The 13172-nt window shown below is 44.2% G+C and overlaps 1 long non-coding RNA gene across 1 annotated transcript; it reads left to right on the top strand.

The window, feature by feature from the left end:
- Positions 1-5442: 5442 nt before the first annotated feature.
- LOC141108651 (uncharacterized) lies at positions 5443-11986 on the top strand. Its single transcript, XR_012236102.1, has 3 exons — positions 5443-5628; positions 7777-7888; positions 10200-11986. It is a non-coding gene; the product is annotated as an uncharacterized lncRNA (long non-coding RNA).
- Positions 11987-13172: the final 1186 nt, after the last annotated feature.

The raw sequence follows: 13172 nt of genomic DNA, 5'->3' as shown, positions 1-13172 counted from the left end.
TGGGAGCAAACTTCTTTCGGCGGTGCAGCAGCTGGGGCAGGGAAATTTGCCTGGTACAATCTGACGTCGGTGTACCAAAAGCAGATTGCCCACAAGTACTTGGCTGTGACACACCTAATTCTACACCTTCATTCCTCTCACTGCAGGTCTCAGAGAGGACTGAAGGTCTAGTGGGGTTGGAAATCTCAGCTGATGAGGAGCAAGGAGAGATCCTCTTTGTTCTTTGGTGTGGGTCTTTTAGATACGCTTGCCAACAAACTGCATGGCAGGTCAACATATGTCTGGTCAAGCATGTGGTACCCAAGCGGGAGATATTTTGGCCACGCGAGATACGCTTGAGACATATGTTGCAAATAGCAGCGGTGCGATCTGATGCACTCGTCTCAAAAAAGGCCCACACCAAAGAACTTTTTGAATAACGCGCAGAGACTGCAGCGCCCTGCACATGTGGAGCTTTGGGGTGTGATGCAGTCAATGTGCTGCCCTTAGGCTGGCCCCTGGAGGGCATCCTGCCTCGTTGGTGATGTGCTGCCGCCTCCTCCTCCTCCTCCTCCTCCTCCTCCTCCTCCTCCTCTCTCCTATCAGGCACCCACGTTGAGTCAGTGACCTCATCATCCCCTCCCTCCTCATCACTGGAGCAAACCTGGCAGTATGCTGCAGCAGGGGGAGCATGACTGCCAGATTGCTGTCCTTCTTGGGCACCCCCTCTGTCCGCGCTCATGTTACTGCCTTCATCGAGCTCAGTATCGTCATCAGAGCCTTCCAAACGCTGGGCATCCTCCTGGAGCATGTACCCAACACTGTGGTCAAACAGTTCGAGGGAATCCTCATGAGGACATGGTGGAGCTAGGGAAGGAGTCACTGATGACATTGAGCTGAGGGAAGAGGCCGCTGCTTTGCCAGACAAAGCACCCTGGGCATGGGTGAGAGAGGATGAGGAGGATGAGGACGGCTTGGTCATCCACTCGACCAAGTCTTCCGCATGTTGCGGCTCAACATGGCCAGCTGCCGAAAAAAAGGCCAAGCGTGTCCCATGGCCACGTGCTGATGAGGATGCACCGTCTCCACGACCAGCACTAGACACAGAGCCTGCTTGCCCTCTCTTATTGGCTTGTGACTGTCTGCCTCTCCTTCTTGGCCTTCCAGACATACTAATGGCCTGTAGCTGCACTAAGCTGGGATAGAACACCTGTAATTTTCTTCAAGTAGCTTTATATACTGTAACCAGACAAGCCTGCCTGTCAGTAGGAAGATAACAGGAACGGATCTAGCTGAACACTGTGAGCAGGACGCACTGTACTAAATGTAAATAGTCTAGCTGCCTGACCGTGGTACTAATAGGATCAAATAGAACACCTGTAATTTTCTTCAGGTAGCTTTATATACTGTAACCAGACAAGCCTGCCTGTCAGTAGGAAGATAACAGGAACGGATCTAGCTGTACACTGTGAGCAGGACGCACTGTACTAAATGTAAATAGTCTAGCTGCCTGACCGTGGTACTAATAGGATCAAATAGAACACCTGTAATTTTCTTCAGGTAGCTTTATATACTGTAACCAGACAAGCCTGCCTGTCAGTAGGAAGATAACAGGAACGGATCTAGCTGAACACTGTGAGCAGGACGCACTGTACTAAATGTAAATAGTCTAGCTGCCTGACCGTGGTACTAATAGGATCAAATAGAACACCTGTAATTTTCTTCAGGTAGCTTTATATACTGTAACCAGACAAGCCTGCCGGTCAGTAGGAATTTAACAGGAACGGATCTAGCTGAACACTGTGAGCAGGATGCACTGCACTAAATGTAAATAGCAGGAACGGATCTAGCTGAACACTGTGAGCAGGACGCACTGCACTAAATGTAAATAGTCTAGAAGATAACAGGAACGGATCTAGCTGAACACTGTGAGCAGGACGCACTGCACTAAATGTAAATAGTCTAGAAGATAACAGGAACGGATCTAGCTGAACACTGTGAGCAGGACGCACTGCACTAAATGTAAATAGCAGGAACGGATCTAGCTGAACACTGTGAGCAGGACGCACTGCACTAAATGTAAATAGTCTAGAAGATAACAGGAACGGATCTAGCTGAACACTGTGAGCAGGACGCACTGCACTAAATGTAAATAGCAGGAACGGCTCTAGCTGAACACTGTGCGCAGGACGCACTGCACTAAATGTAAATAGCAGGAACGGATCTAGCTGAACACTGTGAGCAGGACGCACTGCACTAAATGTAAATAGCAGGAACGGATCTAGCTGAACACTGTGAGCAGGACGCACTGCACTAAATGTAAATAGCAGGAACGGATCTAGCTGAACACTGTGAGCAGGACGCACTGCACTAAATGTAAATAGCAGGAACGGATCTAGCTGAACACTGTGAGCAGGACGCACTGCACTAAATGTAAATTGCAGGAACGGATCTAGCTGAACACTGTGAGCAGGACGCACTGCACTAAATGTAAATAGTCTAGAAGATAACAGGAACGGATCTAGCTGAACACTGTGAGCAGGACGCACTGCACTAAATGTAAATAGCAGGAACGGATCTAGCTGAACACTGTGAGCAGGACGCACTGCACTAAATGTAAATAGCAGGAACGGATCTAGCTGAACACTGTGAGCAGGACGCACTGCACTAAATGTAAATAGCAGGAACGGATCTAGCTGAACACTGTGAGCAGGACGCACTGCACTAAATGTAAATAGCAGGAACGGATCTAGCTGAACACTGTGAGCAGGACGCACTGCACTAAATGTAAATTGCAGGAACGGATCTAGCTGAACACTGTGAGCAGGACGCACTGCACTAAATGTAAATAGTCTAGAAGATAACAGGAACGGATCTAGCTGAACACTGTGAGCAGGACGCACTGCACTAAATGTAAATAGCAGGAACGGATCTAGCTGAACACTGTGAGCAGGACGCACTGCACTAAATGTAAATAGCAGGAACGGATCTAGCTGAACACTGTGAGCAGGACGCACTGCACTAAATGTAAATAGCAGGAACGGATCTAGCTGAACACTGTGAGCAGGACGCACTGCACTAAATGTAAATAGCAGGAACGGATCTAGCTGAACACTGTGAGCAGGACGCACTGCACTAAATGTAAATAGCAGGAACGGATCTAGCTGAACACTGTGAGCAGGACGCACTGCACTAAATGTAAATAGCAGGAACGGATCTAGCTGAACACTGTGAGCAGGACGCACTGCACTAAATGTAAATAGCAGGAACGGATCTAGCTGAGCACTGTGAGCAGGACGCACTGCACTAAATGTAAATTGCAGGAACGGATCTAGCTGAACACTGTGAGCAGGACGCACTGCACTAAATGTAAATAGTCTAGAAGATAACAGGAACGGATCTAGCTGAACACTGTGAGCAGGACGCACTGCACTAAATGTAAATAGCAGGAACGGATCTAGCTGAACACTGTGAGCAGGACGCACTGCATTAAATGTAAATAGTCTAGATAGAAGATAACAGGAACGGATCTAGCTAAACTGAATACAGTGTATATATATATATGCAACACCTGGGATGCATATATATACACAATACACTGTAAGTGCAGCTAACTGACTGACTGTTCTGCCTAATCTATCTAACTCAAATCAAATGACACTGTCTCTCTCTCTCTCTATCTCTCAGCACACCGGAACACACACTACACAGGGCCGCCGTGCAGGCGGCCTTATATAGTGTGGGGTGTGTACTAAATCCCCTGAGCCATAATTGGCCAAAGCCACCCTGGCTTTGGCCAATTACAGCTCTCTCTACTGACAGCGCTGTGATTGGCCAAGCATGCGGGTCATAGTGCATGCTTGGCCAATCATCAGCCAGCAATGCACTGCGATGCCGCAGTGAATTATGGGCCGTGACGCGCCACACGAATTTAGCGCGAACGGCCCATAACGTTCGCAATTCGGCGAACGATCGAACAGCCGATGTTCGAGTCGAACATGGGTTCGACTCGAACACGAAGCTCATCCCTAGTTGTCACTTTTTGAGTGAAGTGGTTGTAAATATCCAGCAGATGACAAGTGCATGTAACTTATAAATTTAAGGAATCAAATTTTTTGGTAAGCAAATGGTATGTGCTTTGTCTTGGTGATGGTACACCGAAGTCTGTGCAAACAGCTTGCAGTGGATCTGCACAAGATTATCACAGCATAATTGGTGTGTGTATATATATATATATATATATATATATATATATATATATATATATATATATATATATATATATATATATAAATAAAATATAATAATTCTTGACATCTATCACACACACTTTAGGCACTTTCACATGAAGGGTCCAATGGGGTCCACCTGTCAGTTTTTCAGGCAGACCTGATCGGACCCTCCATTCTCCTCTATGGAGCGGTGGATGTAAATGGACTTTTGTCTGTTTACACCCGCCTACCTTCAATTTGGCCCAACAAAAACAAACTGAAGGGGTATCCATTACCCTCTGTCTGGGTGGATCAGGACAAATGCCAGTCGGGTATAAACAGACAGGTGGTCCGTTTACACCTGACTGCCCATAGAGCAGTGTGGGCTGTGTCTGCTTGGTATAAGCGGAGCAAACGTGAACCTGTTAACCTCTTGCTGTGCACAGTGGGCGGTCAGTAGCCCTGCTGAGAAAAGCGGAGTCTGTCCCATGTGAAAGGGGCCTCATTGATGTTTTGTCCCATCACCTTTGCTCTGTCTGCCCCCATTTATTCTCTAACTGCCCCATCTCTCTTATTCCCTTGCTCTGTCCTTATTTCCCCTTTTCTGCCCCATCTATCCCTCCTCTATCTCTAGATGGTCCTTGTTATGTACATGCAGCAGGCTGTGTAATGGTTACAGTCACACATGATACATCACCTTACCTTTCTCTGAGGATCCATGCCATTCCTGCTACTGTTCCTGCTGGCCCCTCCCCCTGGTCTCACTCGGCCCCTCCCCCCTTCTCTCACTTACCTCCAGTTCACCAACGAGTATGCTGGAATGGAGGAGGTTCTGGTACCGCCCACGTGGGAGGAGATTCTATTGGAGAGAAGCAGCAACTGATCGATGTGCTGAAATGAAAGGCCATCGTCTCCTGTCTGCCTTTCATGTGGGAGGAGGAGGAGGGGCACGGAAGCTGGTGGAAGTTAGTATGGAGGCAGAAGCTGAAGCTCACAGTGCCCGGCGCTGCACGTTACCTGTCTGATGTCTGCTGTGCACTTGAGGGACCGTCTGCTTCAGTACCGCCCCCTAAGGTCACTGCCTTATGCTATCTGGAGCTGTCAGCTCCTGTCCCCCGCCCCCTGAGCTGGTCTTACATGCAGTCCTGTGATCTCTCCGATGAGTGCATTGTAGACCAGCTGGGATTCGGCACTTTTCCGATGGCGGGGAGATCCTTGCTGCCAGCCTCTGAGGCGGCTCTTTAACTAGGTAGATTAGACGGCTGTGAGCGCGAGGCCCTGTCAGTGCGAGGCCCTTAGGCGGCCGCCTAATATGCCTAATTAGAGAGCCGCCTCTGAGAATGAATTTCAGGAGCACTGCAACCACCCAGCACCTCGCCTTAGTCCCTGCGGGCCTCTCTTCCAGTCTGTCCACTGCCTGCTAGAAAGTTGTAGCAAGGTAATAGTATTTCTATATTTAACTCCCTTTTTTTTATCTTCTGAATGGCAGTGGCAACAGACCAGTCATGCAAAAAATGCTAAAAACTAATGAAAGAAAAGACTTGGTAGAAAGTATATATCTTCCTGTACTCAATAACGATGTTCTTGGAGACACTGAGCAGTTCTGTGGCCAATTTAGGAACACCAAGAGTCCAGATTCTGTTATTTTCTGAAGGCTGTCTCCAGTCTCCTTCTGTACCAGTTCTTAGATGTGGTGGCTGCATTGCTTTTCTTTGTTCAGGCTATTGAACATTTTCAGCAGGTACAAAAAAATAAATGTTCATCTTGCCAGAAAAGCAATGTCCTTGTCACCTTTCTCTGAGCCCAACACCGCAAAACAATTCTAACTTCATTCTGTAAACTACAAATCCGTTTGACCCCCTATGTAATGGAGATGAAGAGAGGAAGTTTTATTGTAGTCAAGCTTGGGTAACAACCATGGATCCCACCATAGATACAATGGTGGGGTCAGCATAGCCAGCCAGGGACAGGAAGTGTGTTATTTGAAGGATTATCTGGTGGCAGGTGAAAAATCCTGAAAAAAAATGTATCCATCACATCTAGGGACTGGTAAAATACGATTTGTATATTACATGTTTGTTTTTGAGTTTAGCTGCTCTTCAATGGAAGGACTGGGTTAATCATTCCCCGTTTAGGGGTCCCTATATCAATTCACAGCATCAATTACACTCTGTAGGTAACAAGCCATGCCCACCCCAATCTGCCTCCATAGAAATGGCTGTCCCAAAAGAAGCTTGGTTTCCGCTGGCAATAGTGGCACTCAGCACAAGAGTAGCTTGGCTGCATTTTCTGAGGAAACTCAGCTTAAGGTCTACTGGCTTCAAAACAGCAAATTGATGTCAGACTTCTACAAATACTTGGTGTATGTAAACCCCAACAGGTAACTTATTATTTGCCTCCTTTTGAGCTGTTAATGGCGTAGTGTGGGATATAAAAAAACAAAACAAAACATGCATACAGTGGATATAAAAAGTCTACACACCCCTGTTAAAATGTCAGGTTTTATGATGTAAAAAAATGAGACAAAGATAAATAATTTCAGAACTTTCTACCTTTTTAATGTGACCTATAAACTGTACAACTCCGTTTAACAACAAACTGAAATCTCTTAGGTGGAGGGAAGCAAAAATAAAAAAAATAAAATAATATGGTTGCACCCTTCTCCTAAATGATACCTTTTAACAATGGGATCCCTCTGATGCTTTGGAAGCTCTCTGCAGACCATGGCATTTGCTGTAGGATGCGGCTAATAAATTGTCAGGAAAGACCTACTAGAACAGCTAAACTTTATTTGGGGTTAATCAGAGGCACTTTAAATGATGGCAGGTATGTACTGTCTCCTATTTAACATAAGGTTGAATGTGATTGCTTATTTCTGAACACAGCTACATCCCCAGCTATAAGAAGGTGTACACACTTATGCAACCACATTATTTTATTTTTTTATTTTTACTTCCCCCCTGTTTGTTTTTCAATGGAGTTGTACAGTTTATAGGTCACGTTAAATTATTTATCTTGGTCTCTTTTTTTTACATCACAGAAACCTGACATTTTAACAGGGGTGTGTAGACCTTTTATATCCACTGTACCAATGTGGCTGTAGCATCGATCCAATGAGGCAGCTGTCCCCCTAGCTAGCTCTTAAGACCGGGAATTGAGCAATGGCATGATCAGATCAGATCTGGCCAGTTCATCCATGCTGGACTACTAAACACTCCCCCCCCTCCCATTTTACAGGGAGGATTTCTTTGATCCTACACACTTCCTGTCCTAGGGTGGCAACATTAAGTGTGGTCACTCAAGAAGTTTTATTCCTCCAGGTGAAAATAAAGGGAAAAATGCATGAAAAATGCTGCAGTCATCACATCTAAGGACATGTAACCTGCAATATCTGACCATTTTTTTGGGGGGTTTAGATGCACTTTAATTTACAGAAGTGACATAGGCACTTTGTTAGAGGCTATATTGTATTGATTATTGCATCTCATTTACTATATATATATATATATATATATATATATATATATATATATATATATATATATATATCTCATTTATATTTATATTTCCCTTTTTTGCTTGTTAGGAGCTGGAGGCTGTTGCCCATTTTACAGCAACCTCAAACAGTATAACTGAGGTGGTGAGAAAGAGGCAGCAGACTAAAGAGTCCTGGGGAGGAGGCAGCATTGCAACTCTGCGTAAGTAAAACCAATTGAAGTCCCGCCTTCTGTTAAGCCTTGGCTCCTTGTAATTGGAGAATAGTATTGGTTGACTTTATCAGACATAGTTCTGTTTAAAGTGATAGTGAAACATAAAAAAAAAGTCACTGGCTGCTACTAAGTACTTATCTCCTAAACACGTTTTGGAGACATTTTCTGTACGTACAGGTAAGCCTTATTAAGGCCTACCTGTAGGTATAAATCCAAAGGCAGAATTTACTACCGCTTTAAAAGTGACTTGGGCCTTTAAGGGGTTAGTCCATTAAAAAAAAAAAAAAAAAACTATGGATGGTTGTTGGTGGATTCACTATACACTTACCAGGATAACTGGATATCTGCAGAGATACTGACCCCTATTACAGCTGTAACATGTTTCACCTATCTATCGGATTTTGGTAAGCCTTGATGGGAAGGAGTTCTCACCCCAAGACCCAGGTCCCAACACAGCTGCAATTTTGCTGCTTTGACTTAGGAGTGTGATCAGGCCCTTCTCTGTTTATTGCTATGGAGTCACCAATAGGCAGAGAGCATGGCCCTTTTTGTTTGGAATAAATCTGAGCAACAAGTTGTTTGTGAAACAATGCTGAGATTTACCTTCTGAAATCACCTGGATCAGGGGTCTCCAACCTTTCTGAACAAAGGGCCAGTTTACTGTCCCTCAGACTTTGAGGGGGCCGTACTGTGGCCAGTGGGAGTAGAAAATCCCCTGGCATCAATGGGAGTGAAGAATACCCAATTGGTATTATTGGCACTATTAGGAGGAATAGTGCCCCATTGTTGGTATTAGGGGAAGAAATCGTGTCCCATCATTGGTGAAAGTGGGAAGAATAGTGCCCTATCATTGGTGTCAGTGGCAGGTAGAGTGCCCCGTCATTGGTGTGAGTGGGAGGAATAGTGCCCTATTGTTGGTATCAGTGACAGGAATGACACCCCATTGTTATAGAAGGAATAGTGTCTTGTATCAGTAGGAGGAATAGTGTCCCAGGGGTTAAAGGCAAGTAAAGGGCCACATTTGGCCCCCAGGCTGCAGTTTGGAGACCGCTGGCCTATACATTTAATGAGAAGCCAGATGCCTGAACTTGCTACTGTACTGTATACCTTTAAACTGTACCCAACCCAAAACCACGATTTCAGTTAAAGTGAACTTGATCTGCTCTAAAACATTTCACTTGATGTAGAACCCCTTAGATTCTAGGCCTAGTCCTGTGGCTTTTGCCCATATTGGGAATTGGCGCTGCCTATCCCAGCACTAAGCTATGCCAGAACTTTAGTCGGCAGCATAGGCTCACCAATTAAACAGTTGAATGACAGATGGCAGGGCATAGTGCGAGTAAGGGCATAATCTCAGCTTGGTAGAAATCAAGGGCTCATGTACCTTCACAGACTAGGATCCAAGAAGCTCCACAGGGATCAGGAGCACTGGTACCTGCAAGCACTGAATAGTCTGTTCCTCAAGTGACTCTGTAATTAGGAAAGTATGGGGGTGACTATTACCCTGGAAATACTATGCTTAGCTTTGTCGGAGTCACAGAACTAGAACACACATGCTGTAGAAAGGAGTGTTGGAATTCCTTATTGCTATACTTACCAAGCATGGAAGCCAAAGCAACAGCATGAAAGCCAGGGAACTAGTTCTCTCAAAAGGAGAGTTCAGCGTTAGCAGCCTTCATTTTTTGTCATGGCAAATTCCATTTCAGCATTGTGGTTAGTTAAGAATGTTTGGGCCAGGTCAGGTTAATTTTAAAAGAGAAGTTCGGTAATTAAAAAACAAAAAGAAACAATACATGCTTACCTTGGTAGATATAGCATCTGTCCCCTGCTGGCTCTAAGACCGAGAACTGAGCGATCAAAGATCACTGATTGCCCATTTCTCGGTCTCCAGTAAGCAAAGAGTGGTGGCTCCCAGCTCTGCCCCTCCAGTGCTCATTGGAGCACCAGCCTGTGGAGGGGGCTAAGCCAACTTCTGGTCCAGGCATCTGGGTGAATCCCAACATTAAAGTCTGGATCTCCTCACACCCTGGACTGGCTCGGTAATGTCGACTTTAGCCCGCTGTTGGCTAAATACGCATCACAGGAGTGCAGAATGAAGTGCACTGACCCACAGGAGAAGTAGGGCCCAAAGAGCTTTGGCCATAATTTTTTTAAGACAGTGTGAAAGATGAAACAAAATATATCATATCTGTTTTTTCTGTGATTTAGGGGTGGGGATGAGTATGAAAAAATAACTGGTTTCACCACAAGCAGAATATAATCTCTCCTTTTACATTTTTTTTTTTTTTTTTTTTTTTAGATGAGAAGATCAAGGAGCTAAAACACAACTACGAGCTGTTCCTGAGTGCCCTGCAATAGTGAGGGAGAATTTGAATTTAATATGTCTGCCAACTTATGACTACATTTTGGAAGTTTTCTCCAAACAACACTTGGGTTAGATCTTCGTTTCGTGTTTGACGACCATTCACTAAAATGAGAGAGAAAAAAAATGGCACAGACCTGAATTAATTGTTTACTACGTACAACCACAACCGCTTAAAGGGCTTGCTGGGAGTTGACAAACTGTCCACCATCACCATGGATTTTGTTGGTTGTATGGAATTTTGCAGTGCACAACAAATGACTCCTATGCTTGTAGATGACAAGAAATTTGTATAGGTCAGCTGGTGTTTAGCTCAATAGTAACTCCTACATTTGTGGCCAAATTTGTACTATCTGAAAAAAAAAAATCTACATAGCCCTCTACTATCAGAGGCCCCCTCACCTCAAAATATGACTAGGTGACAAAGATCCCAGTGCAGTAGATCTTCTACTTGCATATCTTCCTTAGCGAGGACCCTCATGTAACCTACAAACATTAGGAATGTCTAGATTGTACTTTACAGTATTATATCAAAATAGTCTAGGCTGAAATTCATTGAAAGTATGGAAATGTACTTAACGCTATCAGACTTCTAAAGCTTTTATCCTTGTTTGTTCCTTCCTGTGTATTTTTCCTTATTCCTACATATTCAGCTTTCAGATATTTGTATATGTTCAACTTCTGTATCAGATTTAATTTGTTCTAACTAGTGCAATTTATGTTGGGCTCGGTTTTTTTCATAGACATGTAAAATTTACCCACCGGAATGGTTCGTAGTGTACTTAAAGTATTGCCCACAGTAGGCTTCTAAATGTCTCTGTCTTGAGCCTGTCATTCTGTACATTTAAAATAAAATAGCAATGTCAATATAATAAAACTTTATACAATTTTTGGACATGGTGAGAGATTTAACTCATTTTTATTGTATTGATAAAAATCAGACAATAACAGCTCAATGCTCCTCCAAACAGGAGGTTGTTCAATAATACCACACAACCTGGTCACAATAGGGGTTTAAATATCCAGAGATGCTCCTCCTACCCCTTTATAGTGAGGTTAGCCAGAGAAGGTGACAATTTTCTAGCCATCAAAGCTATGCAACTTTGCAGATAGTGAACCCTCCAAATGCACAATAACTGTGAGCCAACAAAAATTGCACAATAGTATGAGCAAGGAAAGATAAGGCCACAAAGACCATGCCTAAAGCGCTGACTTCTAACAAAGTGCATAGTTTGCCGTCTGTTCCCTATAATACTCCACACAAGGCCCCTTTCACATGGGAGGTCTGATTGGGTCTGCCTTTCCATTTTCTTTTTTTTTTTTCAGGCGTACCTGATTGCACCCTACATTCTTCCTCTATGGGCAGTTGGATGTAAATAGAATTTTGTGTCCTTTTACAGCTGGCTATCTGGCAGAAACAAACAGAAGGAGATTCATTCCCCTCTGTCTTGGCGGATCGGAGGGCAGTTGGGTGTAGAGGAGGCTGTGTCCATATCCACTGTGCACATGTAGAGCAGACATTGACCTGTCATCTGGCCACTCGGTTCAGCAGGAGATCAACAGACGGATCCCATGCTGAGCAAACCGGAGTCCAGCCTGTGTGAAAGGGGCCTAACGCTGATCATACAGTCTGATTTGTACAAGCCCCTTAGAAGCAAATATGTAGTGCAATGGTTTTCATGATTGGATACAAACCACATGTATTGTTTATAGGTAGGTCCTTGTATTAAAGATTTTGTAAATCTAAAAGAAATTATGCATTCTGATTGTACAATGTATGCCTAGTTTTAGACTTGCATTTTTATGGCCCATTCATAAAATGCATGCTTTGATACTATGGATTTCTTCTCTCTTTGACCAGCAACGAAAACAAACCTCTTCAAAAGAGGTGCTTACTAGTAAGGTTATTACATACATTTCCAAAGAAATTGGTGAGGACATTTTCTGTAAATGGGTTATCCATTTTAAGGTAATTTACCAAACCCCAAAAAATCCTGGGGGGTGGCTCCTGTAAAGTTTACTAAACAAAATTCTGTAGCAATCGGCTACAGAATAAGACTGATGCTTGTGGAAAATACTGTAGAAACATGTCTTCCAAGAGACCATGCCCCCTTTACTACCCCATAGATACCCATCTTATCATTGCTTCCTTGCCACTCCTTCACCAGAGATTTTTTGTGCTGGCAGTGACAGATGGAGAAGTAGTGATGAGGTAAGTATCTGTAGGTCAGGGGGGCCCCTTTGTAAAGACATTGTCACTTTACCTTCAATGGGCAAGAGTCAATGTCTCCTTAAAATAACAAATTGTACTAATGGAGCTGCTCAATCACTTAATTTTTTCCAAGTCATCTTTCAGGATGGCTTATGGGGAGAGAGGCTCCTCCCACCTAGAAAATACATGATCCCCATTTTAAAAAGACAAGCTTAACAACCAGATCTTCAGTATATGTGTTTCCTCTGGCCAGGACAGGTGAACAGCAATCGGTTTCTTTTTTTCCAGTCAGGCCTGAGTGCTAGGGAGCAGGGGCCTCCAGGCTTATAGGTGCATTTTATGTGTGTTTGGGCACGTTCTTAAATTGAGTAATAAATTTTGTCATTTTAGATACATACCCAGGTGCTGACTATTTTGTTGCTGAAGTAGCCACTTGTTTGATCCCAGTAGAATTACTGGGGTTTATTTCTCTATTATATGCCTCCCGGCTACAGCATCCCAGAACAGGCCGTGAACCTGGGAAGGCATGTAGCTCGGGCTCTCTCAGGCTGCCTTAGAAGGGAGTCTGGAATTCTTTTACACCAGGGGACCCCATCTCTCCATAGGAGTCTGGTCAACAGCATGCCTGTTTAGGGTAGGTGCACTGGCAGTGTGAGATTTTTACTTGCGTGAGTCTTCCAGGGGGCAGTGCAGACTTG

The sequence above is a fragment of the Aquarana catesbeiana genome, linkage group LG09 (assembly GCF_042186555.1).
Source record: "Aquarana catesbeiana isolate 2022-GZ linkage group LG09, ASM4218655v1, whole genome shotgun sequence".
NCBI classification, from domain to species: Eukaryota; Metazoa; Chordata; class Amphibia; order Anura; family Ranidae; genus Aquarana; species Aquarana catesbeiana.
This window is presented reverse-complemented; position numbering and strand designations above follow the sequence as displayed.